This window comes from Peromyscus maniculatus, chromosome 1 (assembly GCF_049852395.1).
Source record: "Peromyscus maniculatus bairdii isolate BWxNUB_F1_BW_parent chromosome 1, HU_Pman_BW_mat_3.1, whole genome shotgun sequence".
NCBI lineage: Eukaryota > Metazoa > Chordata > Mammalia > Rodentia > Cricetidae > Peromyscus > Peromyscus maniculatus.
In genome coordinates, this window is record NC_134852.1 from 195,513,235 (window position 1) to 195,535,405 (window position 22,171).

Here is a 22,171-nt window from a genome sequence, read left to right on the forward strand (position 1 = left end):
GTGCTGGGGTAAGGGTGGACTAGAGATTGAGGAAGTGGCCAACCAATAACTGGTCTAGCCTAAGACCCATACCAAGAGAGTAAGCCCACCCCTGACAATGCCTGGAGCACCAGGACCCACAGGCTGGATGATCCAGAGACCTCATATAACCAAACATGATTAGAAAAAAATGTCAATGTAATGATGCCTAACAATATTCTACTATACTCATAGGTTGGTGCCAGGGAGGCTTCATCTAGCAACTGATGGGAACAGAAATAGAGACCCTCAGCCAGACATTAAGTTGAACTCAGGGAATCGTGCTGAAGAGAGGAATGAAGGATTATAGGAACCAGAGGGGTCAAAAGCATCACAAGAAAACCCACAGAATCAACTAACTGAGAACAACTGACTTGGGATGCTCTACAACACAACCCTACACTTAAGGCTCAGGGAGCATCACAGAAGAAGAAATAGAAAGACTATAAGAACCAAAGGACCACGGTTGGGGATTTAGCTCAGTGGTAGAGCACTTGCCTAGCAAGCACAAGGCCCTGGGTTCGGTCCTCAGCTCCAAAAACAAAAAACAAAAACAAAAACACCAAAGGACCAGGATGGGATGTCTGTTGCAAGGTAGTACATTATTTATATGACAGGGAAGCCACACTAAGGCAATTTCAACAACATGGTTACCTAAACAAGACCTAAAAGATGGTATTACAAATTGACATGCCAATCTGGGTTTGGGGACTCTCATTGAGCTTTCTCCATAGAATTGACCACTAACTACAAGCAGCTGATGGCCTCTACGAGAGGAAGAATTAATCTTCTCTAGGCACAGCCCCCTGATAGATTAGCCAGTCCTAAGAGGTCATCCCTAAACACATCGGAATAATACTAAATGATCTCAGCAGTTTGTATTTATACTTAGACATACATACATACATTATATATATATTTGTGTGTGTGCGTGTGTGTGTGTGTGTGTGTGTGTGTGTAAAAAATATAATTAAAGAATAAGAAGCCATGAAGTTTGAGAAGGAGCAGGAGGGACATGGGACAAATTGGAGGGAGAAGGGAAGAATGATGTAAATACAGTAATATATGAAATTCTAAAACATAATTTTAGGCTAAAAATTAAAAATATGGAGTTATTTCACTCTCATTGGCCATGTTGTCACTCTTTTGTCTGCTTTCTACATTTACTACTCATCTTGAATAAGAACTCAAACATGCCAAGCTGCTTTTACAAGTGAATGTTTGATGTTCCAAATTCACAGGACTATTAGAATAATCTACAAAGATAGTTTATGTAAATCATTTTGTAAAGTCTTACACAAATATAATAGTGCATCCCTGTAATACTAGAAAATTGTGGTGGTATTGTGTTCTCCAAAATATTGTGCACCCTAATAAACTTATCTGGGGTCAGAGGATAGAACAGCCACTAGACAGACATAGAGGCCAGAAAATGGTGGCATACACGCCTTTAATCCTATCACTTGGGAGGCAGAGATCCATCTGGCTCTCTGTGAGTTTAAGGCCACACTGGAAACAACCAAGCATGGTGACTCACGCCTTTAATCCCAGGAAGTGAGCCTTTAATCCCAGGAAGTGATGGCAGAAAGCAGAAAGGTATGTAAGGCATGAAAACCGGGAACTAGAAGCTTTGGGCCTGGTTAAGCTTTTAGGCTCTGAGCACCAGTTCAGCTGAGACCCATTGGAATGAGGACTCAGAGGCTTCCAGTCTGAGGAAAGAGGATCAGCTGAGGAACTGGCAAGATGAGGTGGCTGTGGCTTGTTCTGATTCTCTGATCTTCCAGCATTCACCCCAATACCTGGCTTCAGGTTTGATTTTATTAATAAGAACTTTTAAAATTCCTGCTGCAGAAAATCTTGAGTTTAAGATCAACCTCATTGCATTATTAGTATAAGCTAGCATTGTAGGCTTAACATTAATTTTATACTAGTTTATATTCTTATCAGAAATGTTCATTATTTCACATCTTAATCGATATTTTGTCTTCTATATTCACATACATTCTCTTCTATTCTGTTACTCATTTTAATACATATTTAAATTAATATATATTACATAACATACATGACGCTATATATTATATGGCATATTATAATGTAATATAAAATATATAATTATATTTATATATACATGCATATATTATACAACAGGAAGAAAACAATTTTATGAGGTTAAATCTGCCACTAATTTCTTTCACTATTTCTAAGTTTATGACTTACATATTTATACCCAAAATTAGGAATTTCTTCCACATTATATACTATTCTATAATTAGGAAAGGAATTCTTTATACAGATTTTTTTTTTTTTGGTTTTTTCGAGACAGGGTTTCTCTGTGTAGCTTTGCGCCTTTCCTGGAGCTCACTTGGTAGCCCAGGCTGGCCTCGAACTCACAGAGATCCGCCTGGCTCTGCCTCCCGAGTGCTGGGATTAAAGGCGTGCGCCACCAACGCCCGGCTATACAGATATTTTAAAAAATTGATTTGCATGTGTGTTAATTTGCTTGAGTATATGTGTACCACATGTAAACATGAACCCATGAAGGCCAGAATTGGGCACTGGATCCACTAAAATTGGAGTTAGAGGCAGTTTTGGTCTATCATGTGGGTGCTGGGAAATGAACCCAGAGCTTCAAGAGCAGTAAGTGCCCTTAAGTGCTGAGCCTTCTCTCCAACCCATCTGTTTAGATTAATTTACCTGGGATTTTATGATTGATGTAAAACAGAACTGGTTTTCCTTTGTTGATTTCAATTGTCAAAACTTTTAACCATATTGATTTTTCTATACTTCTTTGTCTAGAGCATTTTCATCTGTTCCAATTGGGACTTTTTCAAGGATGTTCACGTGTGTATCCAGGCATGCATGTATCTATGTGCAAGCTGTGGAGACCAGAGATTGATGCTAGGTGTCTCTCTCAATTGCTCTCCAGTTTATTTTTCTGAGATGGGGTCTTTCACTGAACCTGGAGCTAGTCAATTCAGCTATACTGGCTTAGCAGCAAGATCCAGGAATCTCTAGTGCTAAAATTATACCATCACACTAGATTTTTTTAATGTAGATTCTAAAGAATCAAACTCAGATCTTCATGCTTGCATAGCAAACACTTAACTGAGCCATTTCCCTAGCCTCAATTCCAGTGTTTTTAATTAAGATAGGTTTTCTAAAAAATATCTTACTCCAAAATTTATTCTTTAAATGAACTTTAAAATCAACTTCTTATATTCTATCTTCCATAAACTCCCTTGAAATTCAGACTGGGATTGTATTACTAATGGTGGGACAACCAAATATTGTTTCACCTGATATAATGAAAGATAAAGCACACAAAACTTGAGGAAAATGGATTTTGTTTTCCTATCCCGGAATGTGGTATGTATTTATTCATATAGGGTTTAATGAATTTCATCAAGGATTCACTGTTTTCTTTATTTAGATATTGTGTCTACTGGTTGAGTTTTAAGCAAAATTAAAGAGAATCATTCAAGCAAAACTATGTATGTGAACAAAAATATCCTCTTCAATACCAAGTGAAAGACAGCTACAATTCATACACTTGAAGTGAAAATAACTATGATTGCAAATAATTCTTACAAGCTAAGTTGTCTAGCTTAATATGAAAAAGAGACCAAGCATTCCATGTAAAAACAATTTCAGTATGAAATGCAAGCAAAAAACTAAATGGAGAGAGCCTTGAAACAAAAGAGCTTGCTGCCCAACTTATAAAACCATCCTAGTTGATAAGAACATATAGAGGAGAATAGAAAGAGCCCAGTAAGGAATAAAAACAGAATTATGAACAGGTTGAAGCATAAAATATGTTCAGAATGAATAGATTCATTACTGCTAAGGCATAAAGTTTAGATGCCTAAGAGTCTTGAACATAATTTCTTGTCAAATCGCTAATAATCACTGATACAAACACAAGAAAACTTTTAGGAAATTATAATGTTTAAAAAAAAATCAAAATCCTATGCATCCCTCGTGCATGAGCTGGATTTTTGGAGCCCACTACCTATGGGTGGACACTTTGCTTAGCCTTGATTCAGGGGTAGGGGCTTGGACCTGCCTCAACTAAATGCACCAGGCTCTGCTGACTCCTCATGGGAGGCCTTACCTTCTCTGAGGAGGGACTGGGGAATGGGTTAAGGGGGAAGATTGGGCCATGGGAAGAGGGAAGAGAGGGGAATTGTGATTGGTATGTAAAATGAATAAAAAATTCTTAATTAAAAATGAAAAAATATATATATAAATATAAAAAAATTAAAATCCTAAGCAGAGATATAAATGACTTCAGAGAAGTTACTAAAAACAATGAAAAACAACAAAAATATCTAGAGTGGCTAAATATATTATAAAACACTTCTGACTTGCAACAACAAAATGAGATATTCAAATTAACAGGAAAAAAGAAACCAAGTCTGAATGGACTTAGACGTCATTTAAATAAATACTTCAACGCCACTATTTTGAATATGCTCAAGCAATTATAAAGAGTTTGTTTAAGAGGCTTAAGAATATGTGAGGACAATTACTCAACAAACAGGAAATAACAAATGAAAATGGAAAATATAAAAACTAATAAATAGGGATTCTAAATTTTAAAGTGTAATAACTGGAATGATTTTGTCTGGGCCCCAGAGGCTCCCCCAAACCATATACATGCTTTCAATGACTCTTGGCTGTCTATATGATGAGACCTACTGCTGAAGACACTACAAATATGGTGATATTTTAATTGTACTGAAATGTGATTTTATTTGTATGTTAATAAATAAAGTTGCCTGGGAGTCAGAGCTAATAGCAAGGCATAGCAGAAACTGGGTGGTGGTGGTGCACACTTTTAATCCCAGCTCTTGGGAGGCAGAGCTAGGCAGATATCTGTGTGTTCAAGGATACAGCCAGCATGGAGACACATGCCTTTAATCTCAATACCAACCATAGAAGACCTAGAAGTCTGTACAGATGGGCAGTGATGAGGAGGTCATGTGGTTGGGTTTACAACCAATGAGAAGGCAGAATAGAAAGTCTATAAAAAAAAAGACAAACAGACAGGAAGTAGGTCTCTTGCTGAAGACAACAACAGCAGCAGTGAAAAAAATAACAACAACAACAAAAAAAAACGAAAAACAAAAAACAAGAAGCAATGGAGCTTTCTCCACACTGGCTAGTTTTCATAATGCTGAAAGGTACTACCCAGGATGGTGGTAAAAAAAGGGGCATCAACAGTCTTGCACAGCATTAACCCTATGAACTGCAATACAACCTGCCATAGAAGGTGTGTCCATGTGTGCAATAGCGGTGCAGCTGTTATGGAGGTAACCAACTACTTTCTGTATAGATTTGAGACCTATTCCATAGAAAAGAATAGCTATCTAGTGCTGTGGAACAATCTTTGTACACTGTAAATATGTATTACGCTCACTGGTTAATAAAGAGCTGACTGTCCTATAGCACAGCAGGAAGATGTTGGGCAGGAGAGCCAGATTAGAAGGACTCTGAGAAGAAGAAGGGTAGAGTCTCAAACAAATAATGAGATGCAGAGCAAACAGGATGAGAAGTATGTAAATGAGGTAAACTGAGCCTCGGGGCAGCACATAGATTAATAGAAATGGGTTAAAAATGTAAGAGCTAGTTAGTAACAAGCCTGAGTTATTGGCCAAGCATTTATAATTAATAATACATCTCTGTGTAGTTATTTGGGAACTGGTTGGCAGGACAGAAAAGTCCACCAATGTAGCATGAATCTTAAAAGTTCTCATTAATAAAAATAAACCTGGGAGCCAGGTATTGGGGTGAATGCTGGAAGATCAGAGAAGCAGAACAAGCCACAGCCACCTCACCTTGTCAATTCCTCAGCTAATCCTGTTTCCTCAGACTGGAAGCCTCTGAGTCCTCATTCCAATGGGTCTCAGCTGAACTGCTGATAAAAGCCTAAAAGCTTAACCAGCTCTAGTTCCTGGTCCTCACGCCTTATATACCTTTCTGCTTTCTGCCATCACTTCCTGGGATTAAAGGTGTGAGTCACCATGCCTGGCTGTTTCCAGTGTGGCTTTGAACTCACAGAGATCCAGATGGATCTCTGCCTCTGGAATGCTAGCATTAAAGGTGTGTGCTACCACTGCCTAACCTCTATGTTTAATATTGTGGCTGTTCTGTTCTCTAACCCCAGATAAGTTTATTAGGGTGCACAATATTTTGGGGAACACAATATCACCACACACCTATAGCTTAGTACTGTAAATCAGGTCAAAAACCCATGCCTGGGAAGAACGTAGTCCCTGGCAGAGGGTTACACTATTGTTTAGCTAAATTGGCATATTGTCAAGCTGCCTTCTAAATATCTGTATTTATATCCACAGACAAACATTATTCTCGGTCTTATGTCTTCTAAATATCTGTATTTATATCCACAGACAAACATTATTCTCAGTCTTAATCAGAAAAGCCTTTCATTGAAGTAAATGGAGAATGACACAGAGACTCATGACTGACCAAGATGTTGAGGATACACAGCAGTTAAGGGCTCAGCCTTAAAGAAGACATTTATATCTCCCCTTATGAGGTTCAAGGAACATCATGGAAGAGGGAACATAAAGAATGTAGGAGCTAGAAGACTGGGAGAAATACTGGAAAATTCTCCTCAGGTGTGGCACAGCCAGTGCTGTGGTCTCATATTATCTCACAGCAGATGTGGCTGCCTGCATTGGGACTGAAGAAGACAAGCCAACAGTCAATCAGTGACTGTAGAGGGACTAATAGGACCGACCCTACCTCTCCTACCTGAGCTACTGACTACTGATAGATTCTGGGAACAAGAAGTCTTCATCTTCAGTTGTGTACTCATCAGTGAGCCCACCAGCCTCCAAGACATAATTCCAACTCCATGGTCACACAGAAGCTCAGTGATTCATAAAACAATGCATAAAAGGCATAGATGTAGGAAAAAGATTTGTAGAGAAATCTGACATAGGTGAGGAAGAGATAAGAGAGGTTGTTAGATTAATCAGAACACATTATATGTGTATATGAAATTGTTAAAGAACATTTTAATTAATAAAAAGAATCTACCTACTTGAAACAGAGAAGGTACTGAAAAACCAAAGATAGGATTCCATCCAAATCCAGATCAGTGAAAAATGAATTTTTAAAGCTCACTCACAGGAACATCACTGACTCAAAGGCTGCTATACTATCAAGAAGTCACCTGAGCAATCTACAAGCAATTCAACCTACAACAAGATAGCTCATGAAAAGCTACACCATAGACAACGTGTGGGAGCTAAGAATTCTGCTCCAGTCAATGATTTACTCTTATATTACCTTATAGAGGAGAAAAGCCACATGAGCCCTTTATCAATGAGGAAATTCTAACAGACCCTATTTCATGAGTATTACCTGTAGAAGGTCAAAAGTCCCTAATTCAAAACAGTGAAGGTCATGTCTGGCTAAAAAGAAACAGCTACATGACAAGTTTTAGACAGCATAATAGGCAGGTCAACAGAGCTAGACCTGAAGGCATAGTCCCTTCCCTTGAAAGACTGAGGCCACAGGACAAGTTCAGAGGCTGCCTGGGATATTCAGTGAGTTTAAGACCAGCCTGGGCAACTTAGTAAAGACTTGTCTCAAAATAAAAATAAGAAAAAGAGTTGAGGACATAATCCAGTGCTAGGGTTCTTGCCTAACACAACCATCAGCAGATCAAAGGAAGGGAGGAAAGGAATAAGGAGGAAGGGAGAAGGAGAGGAAAATAAAAGAAGGGGGAAAAGGAGAAAGAAAAAGGGAAATAAAAGGGGAAAATAAAGGAAGAAAGAAAGGGAGAGATAACGGCATCATTAGAGACTATTATGATGAGAGAAGAAAATATTGAAAAAATGAAAATTTCAAAAACATATGGGACAACATCAATCATGATATATTATAAAAGGAGAGCCAAACAAAAGTGGTGGAATAAAACATAGTTGAAAAAAAATGGCTGAAAATGAAAGTAACCAAAGAAAGAAAGAAAGAGAACAAGGGCCAAAGAATATTCCACCTCTAGAAAATGGCACTTTTTTATTGAAAAGGTTTTTTATACAATATATTCTGATCATAGTTTTCTGTTTCCCAACTCCTCCCAGCTCCTTTCCACCTCACCACCCATCCAACTCCACACCTTTTCTCCCTCTTTAGAGAACAAACAGGCCAACAGAAAAGGATTAAACCCAAAAATTTTAAAGAATAAATAACACAAGAAACACACACAAACATACTCATAAAACCACAAAATCAGAAACCATAATATACAAGCAAACCACCAGCAGACCAAAAATATCCAAACAAATCAATATGAAACAAAAGTCTACAAAAATACCATTGTGTTCATTTTGTGTTGGCCATCTACAGCTGGGCTTAGGGCCTCCCCTGAAGTATAGCTAATATACCCACTGGGACTCCACTGGAGAAGACCAAATTCTCTTTTACAGCTAGATGTCAATTGGAAATAGCTTCTTAGCTAGGGATGGGAGTCTGTGTCCCCTCCCCCTCTCAGTGCTGGGACTTCAGGCTTGAACTGTGCAGGTCCTGTGCATGCTGCCAGTCTCTGTGAGTTGACATGTGCTTCAGTCTTGCTGTGTCTGTAAGACACTCTTTTCCTGGAATCATCACCCCCTCTGACTCTTACAGTCCTTCTGCCTCCTCTTCCAAGTAGCTCTCTGAGCCCCAGGGAGGGGGAAGATAAAGAAAGCTCTTTTAGGACTGAGTGTTCCAATGTCTCTCACTGTCTGCCCATTGTCCAGTTGTGATACTGCATACTAACAAAGGGGAGCAATTCATCAAAAAGATAAAGCAATTGTTAATATTTATGCACTAAATCTTAGAGATTTCAATTTTATATAACGAGCACTAAAAAGCATAAAATGTCACATAATCCATGACGCATTGCTCCTCTGTCCTGGGTTTGTTTTCAAGACTCGTTCTACCTCAGTTCTGTTTTCCACTGTTCCATATGGTTCCTGCAGCTCCAGTGAGTTTTTCCTTCACCTTGAGACTATAGTCCATCTCACCTACCTCTATTTTGCATCCACACAGTCCTTCCATCTCCAGTTATTTGTCCTATTCTGTGGGAACCCCAACTATCCCACCTATCCCTGGCTCAAAGCCACAGTGCTCCTCTAACTGCACCCTGGGTTCCCCACCACATTGCTTCGCTATCTGGGGTGTGTCCTTAAGTGAGTTTCAATTGAGAAAATGCCTCCATGAGTCTGGGCTGTAGGCAAGCCTGTAGGGCATTTTCTTAATTAGTGATTGATGGGGGAGGGCTCAGCCCATTGTGGGTGGTGCAATCCCTGGACTGGAGGTCCTGAGTTCTATAATAAAGCAGGCTGAGCAAGCCATGAGGAGCAACTCAGTAAGCCACACTTCTCCATGGCCTCTGCATCAGCTCCTGCCTTCAGGTTTCTGCCCTGTTTGAGTTCCTGCCCTGACTTCCTTCAGTAATGAACTGTTGCCTGGAAGTGAAAGCTGAAATAAACCCTTTCCTCCCCAAGTTGCTTTGGTCATGGTGTTTCGTCACAGCAATAGAAACCCTAACTAAGACAGAGATACCTACAAGACATCTAGCCTGACATCTTCTTTGGAATTCTAATCTCATGGGCTAAAACTTCCTACCAAAAGACAACCAAGAGCCTAAATGCAGATACTCAAAGGAATTTATATGTTACTTCAGAGAAACTTGCATGTCTATGTTCATTGCTGTTTTAGTCACAATAGCTGGAAAATGGAACAGATGTCCATTTACAGATAGATGGGTTAAAAAAAAAGGTTATACATATACACAGTGAAATCTCACTAAGCTATAAAGAAAAAATATAATCATGAAATTCAAAGACAAATGAATAGAACTGGAAAAAATACCAAGTAAGGTAATTCAGGCCATGAGAGACAAATGCTGCATGCTGTCACTCATAAGTAGATCTAGCTTCAAACCTTCCTTCTGTTTTATGTATTTAACTTAGAATACAAATGGAAGCCAGAAAAGGGCTTCTGAGATGGGGGTGTTAAGGGAGAGGAAATATTAGATTATAAGTAAAATTAAGGAAGAAAAGCAGAATACCAGGGAAGGAAAGGCTTAAACAGCAAGAGAAGCAGGTGTATGGAGGAGGTCAGAGGTGGGAAGAGGGATAACCCAAAAGAAGGATATATAAAAGCTACGTGGAAACCTATTATCTTACAATCCAATTACAAATATAATTGGAGGTATAGTAGAATGCATGTGATATGAAAGAAGAGGAGCAGATACTGGGGGTTAAAAAAATATGTAACCAAGAATAGATTGGAAAGGTGGAGTAAAGGAAGAGTAATGGATGATTAACCAAAACTAAGGATGTGTGAAAAAGTCTCTTGAAAACATACTATTTAGTAAGCTAATTTCAAAACTTTAAAGTACAATTTAAATGAAATTGCCCTGCATGAGTGGACAATATCACTTATAGAAGACAGAGGTCATTAAATAAAAATCTCATAGTACAAGTCATGTGATACCTCCCTACAAGCTATTGATCAAAGAGGTTTCAGGGGTCTCCAAAAAACACAGGAGATTGCTATTACCCTTGGTCGTCCACCACAACTACATGGTGAGACAGGGCTACAGAAGTGCACATTTTAGCTGGAGGACATAGAAAAATCAGTCTCAAACTTTTTCCCTCCTGGCTACCGTTTTTAGTGTCAGGCTGTCCTATCAAGGCTGCTGAGATGGTGAAGAAAACATTAATGGTCTTATACAGCCTAGGACTCTGTATTCTGCACTATTGCAGGCTACATCACAACGTATTATGGTTATTTTGCCTGCATAAACAGCTGTGCACTGCTGTGGGATATCTTTCTGCATGCTGTGAATGTGTTGCTCCCATTGGCTAATAAATAAAGCTGTTTTGGCCTATGACGAGAAAATTTACAGCCAGGCAGGAAATCCAAGCAAAGATACAGAGAGAAGGAGGGTGGAATTGGAAGAGATGCCAGCACACCACCGAAGGAGCAACAATATACCAGCAGACTGGTAATGCCATGACCACGTGGCAACATACAGATTAATAGGAATAAGTTGAATAAAGCAGAAAGAGTTAGCTAATGTAAGCTGAAGCCATATGCCATACAGTTTGTAATTAATTTAAGTCTCTACGTGTTTACTTGGGACGAAAAGGCCTTGGGACCGGATGGGACACAAGAACACTTCCAGCTACATTTGGCCCCCAACGTGATGGTAAGAGTTTCCACCTAAAACCTGAGAGAGCTAAGATCAGCTTGCTAGTTTGTATGTCTCATAGGGGCCATGGTACAGAGATGCTCCGGCATTTCAGCTTGAGCATAGCATGGCAGATTCCCACTGTGGTACACAGAGGCATCTCCAAGCCATACAGTGCACTGCATGGTGGATTTAGCTTTTGCTAGCACAGACAAAAAAAAAGTTTCTGGGCTACATGCTGCTTGATGGAGGCATAGACCCACTGCTTACCAGAGTTGGTGGTGAGCATGTCTCCCAGAGCTAGCAATAAATGTACCTCTGCCATGTTGGGAAGCTGAAGGGGATGGAGTCAGCAGCCAGGGCTGCTGCTTTTGTCCTAGCCACACAGTTTAGCAGTTTAAAATCTCTCCTGGCCAGAAAAGGATGATAAATACACAATAAGACAGATTCAGAAGAGATAAAACTCTAAATGGTTTACATTGTGTATAAAAAGGTACATAGGCTTGAGAGAGAGAAGAGAAAGGATATAGTCATAAGAATAAAATAAAGTCTTAAAAACTAAAATAATACATAAAAATATAATAATCCATAGAAAGATGAAAATTACACGAAGAATCTGGATACTGCATATTATTATATTATCTTTGGGATTTTTAACCACAGAGAAAAATTTGATTGTAAGGGTTACTAAGTTAAACCAATATGTATAATTTAAAGGTATCTTGACTTCAAAATTTATGTTTAAGGATATGTTGTTTTGGAAAAGAGGTTCTGCTTTTGTTTCCACAGAAAATGAGAACCTGTGGATTGCTTCCAAGCTAATATGATTTGATCAACCAAGACCCCCTAAAAGGTCTCTGATGACAGCCATAGCCCAGATGATCCAACATCCAAAATAGCTTCAAGACAACTGGTTGGGACGATCCAGCCTCCCAGACCACTACAGCCAAGATTTAACTATAATTCTTATTTTTCTCAGGATCCCCGTAAGAATGCCAGCACCACCAATCAGCAGGAAGTAGTATGGGAAGCTATGCTCAAATCCCCAAAATATTGTTTATGAATGTTTATTTTTATTTAAAGGGGGTTAATTATAAATGTAATCTCTTTCTAAAGAAGAAAAGTGGATATAGATATGATAGGATGAAAATATAGATTATTGAATCTACTTTTAAAGTGCAACAACTTGTTTGAAATGTTTTACATTGCTGTGGATTTTTGTTTATTGATACAAGTCTAAAGTTAATTTTGTTATACTATATGTATATTTCTACTGTTGTTTAAGGTATTATGTTTATTCAACTCATTTAAAATTGTAATGTATCATTAAGAAATACAGATTAATAGTCATCTATGATAACCAAACATACAGTCTTTTAGGTATACAAAAAATATGTCAATTAGATAGATAATCTTCAAACATTTCAAAGACCTACAGAATTTGGAATTTAAAATACTTTAAAAACTTAGATTTTTCTGGACAGTAAGACATGTCTGCTCCCGGCAGCACCAGAATGATGAACATCAAAGAAAATCATTATGGAGTTTGTTTTCTTTGTGGCAAAAGTTAGCCATTGGACAAAAAAGTACCCTTGCCTTGACTGCTCGACAGGATGCTATATAAACAGGACATGCAGAACACATAGAAAGTTGACCACTGGGACGGGTGGCAGTGGCACATGCCTTTAATCCCAGCACTTGGGAGGCAGAGCCAGGCAGATCTCTACAAGTTTGAGGCCAGCCTGGTCTACAGAGCAAGATCCAGGACAGGCAACAAAACTACACAGAGAAACCCTGTCTCAAAAAACAAAACAAAACAAAACAAAACAAAACAAAAAGAAAGGTGGTTACCACTGATCTTTGCAAGGTGAGGTGGTCCTTCAGGTTCCTGCTTCACAGAAGAGACTGCCAGATATTCTGCAGGACACAGGGATGTAGTGGGTAGCCATTCCAGCTTTGATCTGGAAATTCCAACCCCCTTTGAGGCTTTGATAACTGTCACACCTACAAGGTGGGGCCAAGAGAGGACCCTGAAGACTGGAGATCCGGATGCGCCAGCTCTCTTGGTTCCCGGACCCTGGATGCTGAAGGTCGACCGAGCAGAGTTCTCCAGAACTAATCCAGTTACCCCATAAAATAAACCTCCCTTTTAACTATGTGGAATGGCCTTAATAATTTCACCAATACAAGAAGAAGCAACTGATGAACTTTGCCAGTAGAAGAGACAATCCTTCAAATTTCCTGCTTCACTAAAAGTCTGCTCTTGTCCTATAGGCTGAAGATGATGCCCCAACATTACAGAGGAAATTTGGCTGACTGTCCTGGCAGCCAGATATCTCTGCCATTTCTAGAATAATAGAAGTTGCTTACAATGTACTTCCTGGTTACTCTGGTAATATTATATTCTTCTGGGGTCTTTGATGTAGTTGAAGACTAGATAGTTATAATTTTCCTTGGTTATGATAAAAGATAAATTATATATGAAACTTTAGACTCACAAATATAGGATAGATAGAATATTTTCTTTAATATGTAACTGTAATCCTTGCTTGATAACTGTTTTGTTGTATGTAATTTTACTATGTTAAAGTTAAAACCTTCCTTTTTGATTAGACAGAAAAGGGGAAGTGCTGTGGGATGTCTTCATGTATGCTATGAATATGTGTTGCTCCCACTGGCTAATAAATAAAGCTCTTTTGGCCTATGGCAAGAAAGCTTACAGCCAGGTGGAAAATACAAGCAGAGATAGAGAGGAAAAGGGTAGAGTTGGAAGAGATGGCAGCCTGCCACAGAAAGAACAGCAATATGCCAGCAGACCAGTAATGGCACAACCACGTGACAACATATGGATTAATAGGAATGGGTTGAATAAAGCAGAAAGAGCTAGCTAACATAAGCAGAAGCCATAGGCCATACAGTTTGTAATTAATTTAAGATACTGTGTGTTTACTTGGTACTGAGTAACCTTGGAACTGGGTAGGACATAGGAACTTCCATCTACAGTGCACCTCCTGCATGCAGCTCTTCTGGAAGCCAGAAGAGGGTATCAGATCCCCTAGAACTAAGGATACAGACTGTTGTGAACAGCCGTATGAGTGCTTGGACCCGAACCCAGGTCCTCTGGAAGAACAACCAGTGATCTTAATGCCTAAAAATCTCTAGCCTCAGAAGGTAAGTTCAAGAATCTACTGGCTTCATTTTCTGCCCTACCATCAATGTATATAACAGCTATTCTGGAACCTTGGATTATAAGCAATTCCTTTACATATCTTTACCCCTAGGCTAGTAAACTAAAAACAACTGCTAAATCCTGCAATTATCATTCGGAGAAAAAGCTGCCCCACACCATTTTAGTAGTATTATCTCATCTCCTATTCTGATGAGATTCCCAAAATAGCAACCTCTTTTTTTATCTCTTTGCCAAAGCTTTTTTTCTGGTTTCACAGAAAATATTCCACTGTGTTTTATCTCTGATGACCCAAAATAAAAATGTGAAATTATATAACCCTTTATTGTTAGTTGTCTAGCCAATATTTAATAGGAATATTTTTCAAATCCTTAAAACAATTAGTTTGAAAATGCTTAGCATTAGCTCATAAAGTTTAAATTTTCATGGAAATGATTCTCCTGAAAATGCCAACTTGCTATTTATTTTAAATTGTAATATTATACATTTTCATTTGATGACATTCATATTTCTGAGAAGAAAAAAATCAAATGTGTGCAGCAACATGTTAAGTGAAAAACAGAAGAGCTGATTCCAAACAGGTGAAGCCAATTAGCATAATGCAGACTATTTTAAAACAAATAAACAAATAAAACTTTCATTTTCTGCACCAATTTTAAGACTTTAAAAATTTCCAGATAATGGCAAGTCCCAGGAGTCTTTGAAAAATGTTTCTTCATTCTCTGTACTTTCTACAACAGCTGCTCCTTTGTGGCTTCAGAGCACTGTGGAATTCTACCATAAAACCTTAAGGGAAAGGGGATGAAAACAAGGACTATACTTCTCAAATGTCTTCACAGGTTATGGGATAGGGTCAACTTCCCAATCAGTGTTAGAATATAATGAAGTATTTCACTCTTTCTCTCACAGTATATAAAATAAACTGTCCCTCAGCCTGATAATTGGCTCAGTTTGCTGTACTAGCTCATTGTTGGCCAATGCTTCTGTAATAATAAAAGAAGCACATTTTGTAGTTTCAAGATTTGTACTTTGACATTTCATAGAGACTGCTATAAATGTCTGAATTGGAGGGTGGATGGACATCAAGGTGACTCTTCCTAACCCCATCGGGAAGCATAATTTGAAGTGAAAAAGTCAGGAGATAGTGAGAGCAGTTAGTCTGCTGGGGGCTGGGAAGCCACTTCTAAGAAAGGGAGCCTGGCTTAGACACAAATGTATTAATGGTATTTTGAGTTATATCTCTCTAGACTCACTAAAATGTAATGTGATGTGAGTATGTCAACTATGTCACTCACTGTTCTTCTGCCATCTTTATAAAGTTTTCTATAGGTGTCTCTGGATTGGTAAGTTTTCACATTGTTGCTTATTTTTTAGCTATCAAAATTTTGTAGGCTAGACTTGAGAACATTCCAAAATAAAGTAGCCATGAGCAAAAGAGATATCTACTAGAAATAACATATTAATCAGTCAAAGAAGGTAATGACCACCGCTCTGAACTATTTTTAAAATAGGTATTCTGGACAGCTGGTAGTTTAAGTATTGTGTTGCTATTGCCTATATTAATAGCAACCCCTACTGAGACCAAAGTTTTTCAGGAGGCAGGATAATGTTTCTTTTTCATCATCTATAAATATTGTTCTGCCTACAAAAATACAAGGCACAAAGAGGAGCAACCTACATTATTGAAATGATAAGTAATGTAAAACTTTATATATATATATATATATAATGATAATTCAAAAAATGAATATCATGAAATAATCAGATATTGAATAAGTAATTAAGTATTTAAAATTTATTAGTATCTTTTATTAAGGAATATACCTCAGGAATAGACAACATACATGCACACAAATTTATTGGGTTTTTTCATTAGCAATCAGAACTAAATAAATGTGAAATTCCCATAATAATGCTATATTATATGGCCATATAAACATTTGTGGATTCTCAACTTGCTGACAATGAACCATGACAACTTACAAGTGTTTTATAACTATCACATACACTGACAGGTTACATAGAATTTTTTAACTCTGCAATAAAGTGACAGGTCTGGTAATTAAATTTCCTCATTTTCCAAAAATCTATGCTTATAACACATGAATATGTCTCCCAAAATTTATATCAGATAGCTATTATTTTGAGAGTACGAGAGATTGAGTATACCTGAAAATGGTAGAAAACGAAATGAAAACAGATACAGTTGTAGAAGTAACAAATATGTTCTCACCAGATACCATCATTCTCACTTCAAAATAATTTTCCTTTCAAGTTTCACTACTGAGTTATAGTAATAAAACTACATGGTACTGGCATAGAAATAGATATGTTGATCAATGGAATTAAATAGAGGACCCAGACATAAATTCACACATCTATGGATACCTGATTTTTGATAAAGCCACAAATAGAATATGGAAAAAAAGAAAGCACTTTCAACAAATGGTGCTATATGCAAACTATATGTCTGCATGCAGAAGAATAAAATAGATCCATATTTATCATCTTACACAAAACTCAAATCCAATTAGATCAAATATCTCAACATAGGGAATAGCCTTGAATGTACTGGCACAAGAGACAACTTCTAAAACAGAACACCAATGGAATAGGCACTATGATAGACAATTAATAAATGGGACCTCGTGAAACTGAAAAGCTTCTGTAAGGCAAAGCTCACCATCAATAGGACAAAACTGCAGACTACAGAATGGGAAAAGATTTTCACCAACCCCACATCTGACAGAGGGCTGATCTCCAAAATATATAAGAACTCAAGAAACTAGATATCAAAATAACAAACAATCCAATTAAAAAATGGGCTATAGAGCTAAACACAGAATTCTCAAAGGAAGAACTTCAAATGTCCGAAAGACATTTAAGGAATTGCTCAGCATCCTTAATTATCAGGGAGATGCAAATCAAAACGACTCTGAGGTACCATCTTACACCTGTCAGAATGGCTGAGATCAAAAGCACTGCAGACAGCTTATGTTGGAGATGATGTGGAGCAAGGGGAACACTCCTCCACTGTTGGTGGGAGTGCAAACTGATATAGCCACTTTGGAAATCAGTATGGCAGTTTCCCAGAAAATTGGCAATCAATCTACCTCAAGACCCAGCTATACCATTCTTGGGCATATACCCAAGGAATAATCAATCATACCACAAGGACACATGCTCAACTATGTTCATAGCAGCATTATTTGTAATAGCCAGAACCTGGGAACAACCTAGATGCCCTTCAACTGAAGAATGGATTAAGAAAATGTGGTACATATACACAATGGAGTACTACTCAGCAGAGAAAAACAATGACATCATGAAATTTGTAGGCAAATGGATGGAACTAGAAAATACCATCCTGAGTGAGGTAACCTAGACTCAGAAGAACAAACATGGCATGTACCTACTCATAAGTGGATACTAGATATAAAGCAAAGGGTAATCAGGCAACAACTCATAACTTCAGAGAAGCTAACTAACAGGGAAGACCCAAAGAGGGATGCATGGACCACCCTGGGAAGGGGAAATAGATGAGACCTCCATGAGTAAACTGGGGATGAGTGGTGGGCAATGGAGGGTAGGGGATAGGGGATGAGAACATATGGGAATGGATGGTTGAGCTGGAACAGGGAGGGAGGGGGAATGCAATGAAAAAGATATCATGATAGAGAGAGAGATCATGGAGATAGAGAGAAACCCAGTGCTAGGGAAGTTGCCAGGAATCCCCAAGGATGCCCCAGCCTGGACTACTAGCAATAGTGGAGAGGTTGCCTGAACTGAACTGACTTATCCCAGAAATCAGACTGGTGAATACCCTGTCATCACAGAACTTTTCTCCAATGACTGATGGAAGCAGATGCAGAGATCTACAGCCAGTCACTAGAGAGAGCTCCAGGAGAAGAGGGATTCTATGAGCAAGTGCATCAGGAACATGATGGGGAAACATGCAGGGATGACTAAACCAAACTAGAGGGAACTCATGAAAGTTGGATCAATGGCTGTGGAGCCTGCATGGGACTGGAGTAGACCCTTTGCATAGTGAGACAGTTGTATACCTTGGTCTACTTGGGAGGCCCCCTGGCGGTAGGATCAGAATCCATCTCTGGTACATGAGCAGGTTTTGTGGAGCCCACTACTTATGATGGGATACCTTATGCAGCCTTGAGGCAGGGGAAAAGGGCTAGACTTGCCTCTACTGGATGTGCCTCCCCATGGGAAGCCTTGCCTTCTTGTGGGTAGGAGCAGGGGGTGGATTGGGAGGGGGAGGCTGGGGGGGGCAGGAGGAGGGAAGAGGGGGATCTTTGATTGGTGTGTAAAATGAATGAAAAAATTTCTTAATAAAAAAACAAATAAAAAGTTAATGAATCTTGAAAGAAAAAAAGAAACTAGGCATCAGCAAACCAAATGATCCAATTTAAAAATGGAATACAGATCTAAACAGAATTCTAACAGAAGAATCTTAAATGGCAGAAAAACATCAAAATGTTCATTATCCTTAGCCATCAGGGAAATGTAAATCAAAATGACTCTGAGATTCTATCTTATACCTGTCAGAATGACTAAGATAAAAAAAAATGACATCTTATGCTGGAGAGGGAAACTCCAGCTTATGCTAGAGCAAGGGAAACACTGCTCCATTGCTGGTGGGAGTACAAAACTGTGCAGCCACTATGGAAATCAATAGGGCAGTTCCTCAGAAAACTGGGAATTGGTCTACTTCAAGACCCAGCTACACCACTCTTAGGCATATACCCAAAGGTCGTTGTATCCCCAAGGACACTTGCTCAACCATATTCATAGTGGCTTTATTCATAATAGACAGAAACTGGAAACAAGATGTTCCTCAACCAAAGAATGGATAAAGAAAATGTAGTACATTTACACATTGGAGTGTTATACAGCTGTTAGGGGAAAAAAATGATACCATGAAATTTGCAGGCAAATGGATGGAACCAGAAAAAAAAAATCACCCTGAGCGAGGCAACCCAGACCCAGAAAAACAAACATGGTATGTACCCACTTGTAAGGGACATTAACTGTTAAGTAAAGAATAACCATGCTACAATGCACAGACCCAGAGATGCTAAGTAACAAGGAGAGCTCTAGAGGAGGATGGATGCATGGATCTTCCTGGTAAAAGAAAATAGAATAGTTTTTACAGGTGGACTGGGGGCAGTTGGGGATGGGGACAGGAAGGATCAAGTGAGGGAGGGAGGGACAGAGGAGAAAGCACAGAGTGGGGACTAGATTTGGGGGGAATTTGGAGGCAAAGTGGAAACCCATGCAGTGGAATCTATGAGAGTAACCCCAGCAAAGACTCCCAGTAATGGAGGATACAGAGCCTAAATTGGTCATCTTCTGTAACCAGACATGGCTCCCAGTGGTAGGACTAGGACACCAACACAGTCATAAAACCTTCAACCCACAACCTATCCTGCCTGCAAAATGTGCTAAGGCATTGGTGGCTCAGAGCTTGTGGGATTAGCCAACCAATGACTGGTCTAACTGGAGGCTCATGCCATAAGAGAGGGCCTGTGCTGGATACAGCCTGGATGGCCAGGAACCCAAAACCCAGAGACTTAGGGTAGAACTAAGCAGGACTGGCCAAAAACAAAAACAAACAAAAGTTAATGAAATGTTTCCTAATGATATTCTGCTATACTCATAAATCAGTGCCTAATCCAACTGTCATCAGAGAAGCTTCCTCCAGCAGCTGATGGGAGCGGGTGCAGAAACTCACAGCCAAACATTGGGTGGAGCTTGAGGAGCCCTGTAGAAGAGGGAAAGAAAGGATTGTAGGAGCCAGAGGGGTCAAAGACACTAGGAGAACACGGCCCACAGAATAAAGTAATTGGGGCTCAAAGAGGCTCACAGAGACTGAAGCAGAAATTGGAGCTTGCATGGGTTTATGCTAGGTCCTCTGCATACATGTTGTGGCTGTTTAGCTTAAGGTTTTTGTAGGACTCCTAGTAGTAAGAGTGGAGGTGTCTCTAACTCTTTTGCCTGTTCTTAGGATCCTTTTCCTTCTACTGGTTTGCCATGTCCAACCTTGGGGCTTTGTGCCTAGTCTTACTGCATCTTGCTATGTTCAGCTGATATCCTTGGAAGGCTTGCTCCTTTCTGAAGGAAAAGGTAGAGCAGTGGATCTGGATGAGGAGAGGTTGTGGGGGATCAACTGGAAGTAGTAGAGAGAGGGAAGGCTGTGGTCAGGCTGCATTATAAGAGAAGAATAAATAAAAAGGAAAAGAAAACAATTTTCCCCAGATAGATCAGTGATCTCCTAATTCACAAATATAATTTCAGTACTACTAATGCCACTTCCAGAGTAATACTGTAGAAAAACTATATTTGAAATAAACATCACTAAAAAAATAACCTCTGATATACTAGGGGTACAGTAGGAAACAAAGTCTAGAGGAAGAAATCTAAGGAAAAGAATGGTCTTCCTTTTCCTCCTTAGTGCATATATACACACATATGTGTATATGTGCATATATACATATATAATCACAGGTACATATGTATTGGTACATACATGTACAAATATGTAGCAGTTACAAAGGTCCAAATTAGAAAAGTGTCAATGTGGTAAAATAAGATGTAGAAAGGCTTCTCTACCTTCCACAGAAAGTTCAAATAATAATTATCCACAGACAAAAATACTTTTGTGAAAAATCATAAAATTTGAGGAAAAGGCTGATATTATAATAAAATAAGTTCATCATTAGAAGAGTAAAAATGGTCCTTTCCCTTTCCTCAAATCAGCTTGATGCCATATGTTGTTAAGGTTCCCAGTTTACCTAACACTCTGGGACACTTCCCAGGAAGTTCTGCCTGGGATCAGCTCACAAAGCACAGGAGCTAAGAGGTCTGGTAGAAACAGCAAGGAGAAGGAGACTCCAGCAATGAGCATGTAAATGTTGTTGGTGGGATCCATGTTCCTGCTAGCAATGGTCAGGCATAGCAGGGCCATAAGCTATTATGCTCATTCCCATAAGTGGTGTGAAGGTCCACCTGCTTGAATCCCCAGATAACTAGCCAACAAACAGGGCCTCTAACTGTAAGAGACATGCCTATCATGGTGCAGCTTAGCAAATAACAAAAGCTACATAACAAACAGATAAATTAAATAATTTAAATGTGAGAAATGTAGTTCTGTCACTCATGATTTAAATATCACTCTGTCCACAAAAGGAAACAGCCACTAAGCATACTTCAGGAAATAGTAAAGAACAGTTCTACCACATCCAGGAGTTTAAACATTTACCTCAACCTCAAATTCCACCAGGTGTTACCACCTAGACCAGGAGATAAACATCAAACAAACATTTCTAAGTATAACAGCTGGATCCATCCTCCTAAGCAGAAATTCTGCCCATCCTTTTGGCCCAGCCTGCAACTGTGCCCACATGGAGAACTGAAGTAACAGTACCATCTGGCCAGGAAATATAGCCTGTGGTGAATCAATAGTGCCCAGGCAGCAGCTGCCTAGCATCAGTAGTCTCAATGGAGAGAAAGGCCCAGCCAGAAGCCTACCTGTGGCAGGGGGCATTGTCTGATGGTCTATCCAAAATCACAAGCTAAAATACATAGAAAAAAAACTGTTCCTGCTTGAATTAAGAATACTGACCAAAAAAATGGTTATACAGTCAAATATATGAACATCTATGAGGAACACTGGAATACAAAGAATCAGAATCATGACACTTAGAAGAAGGTGTGAGCTGCCTGACATGGGT

The 22,171-nt window shown here is 39.0% G+C and overlaps 1 protein-coding gene across 3 annotated transcripts in view; it reads right to left on the reverse strand.

The window, feature by feature from the left end:
• Hpse2 (heparanase 2 (inactive)) overlaps positions 1-22,171 on the reverse strand; it is a 630,225-nt gene that overhangs the window by 424,884 nt on the left and 183,170 nt on the right. The gene's annotated exons all lie outside the window — the stretch shown is intronic.